This window comes from Centroberyx affinis, unplaced genomic scaffold (assembly GCF_046629955.1).
Source record: "Centroberyx affinis isolate AG114_WGS23_722 - 3 ecotype Tasmania unplaced genomic scaffold, CSIRO-AGI_Caff_v1 ptg000318l_1, whole genome shotgun sequence".
Classification (NCBI taxonomy): domain Eukaryota; kingdom Metazoa; phylum Chordata; class Actinopteri; order Beryciformes; family Berycidae; genus Centroberyx; species Centroberyx affinis.
The window spans coordinates 152,501-153,810 of record NW_027278994.1 but is presented as its reverse complement, the minus strand read 5'-3'; positions in this window follow the sequence as shown (position 1 = coordinate 153,810).

The following is a 1,310-nucleotide window of genomic DNA, read 5'->3' as shown; positions in this document are numbered from 1 at the left end:
ACATATCATGCCTCAATATTTTCATAAGGCAAATTTAATGAACACATTTCAAGATGAAATGTTGAGCAATGGAATATAGCGATACTATCTCTGGCATTCATCAGTTTTTCATTGGATTGAACTAATTAGATGACTGTGATGGGTAAAGTAGTTTCGTTCTGGACAATACATGATGTGTTAATCTGAAAAAGCTGAATGTGGCACAAATAACGCATTGTCCCAAATTCCACGTATTAATGTTTAATATTTTGATCCAGTATGTGTGTTATTGACACCGGTTGATACCTAATACCAGTTATTCTCTGATAGAAATTAACCAGCTTTCTATTTTACATTCTCAATTTTAGGCTTGGCGCTAAGATGTTTTATCAACTAATGACAGTTCAATGGGATTACATTTTGGGAAGGACTGTGGCCTTTCAAACATGTTGTGCTTTGTTAGAGTCAGTTAAATATTGCATCATTGTAAACAAAATGGCTCTTGTGCCTTGATTAATAATTTTATAATAAAGACAAGTTGCTGTCCGTTGAGTTAGTGGTTTCTTTAATAATACATGCATGGAGAGAAGTACATCATAGCAAAGGGAATGGTGCAGTTCTCTAACGAGGGTCAAACTAACCAGGCTTATATCTCCTAGGACAAGGACAGCCACCTGCAAGCCTACCCCCCCTAGACAAAGCATCGTGTCATGATCCTAACACTGTCGTATTTGTACAGATGTTGTATCAGTGTGTCTAAGGAACAATAGCATCTTTTCTATGTATGACAGTCATAAACCCTCACATGGAAGCACATGATAATCAATACAAAGGGCATACATACATAGGACATATTTTCTCTACAGCCTCCAGTCTGCCAGCTGGTTAGTCAGTCAGTTCCTGAAGTCTGGTCCTGTCAGGCTCATCCTCCCATTCAGCTCTATTTGTTTGACCTGCTGAACACTATTTGCATAAAAATGGTTCTCTCCACATGAAATATTTGTAACATTTCAGCTTCAATCCTTAAATGTGAGGAAATGTGTCTAAAAAATGAAACTTTGAATTTGTGCCTCTATATTTTACTAATGCAATGGATGAGGCTTTTCACCCAGGCCATGGCATCATGATTTGCTATGGTTACTGCAGCTATGATGTAGCATGGGAAAATATCAGAGGAGAGTAGCAGTCTTCAGCAGACAAGAGCATCTGCGGTCTGTAGTGGAGTAGTCTCAACAAGAAGGTGAAGACAGAATATGTATAGAGAGATAGAAGGGCAATGTGCGTATTTATCCCAGGAGAGGGTGTGCACTGCCTCAGGGACAGGTACATCA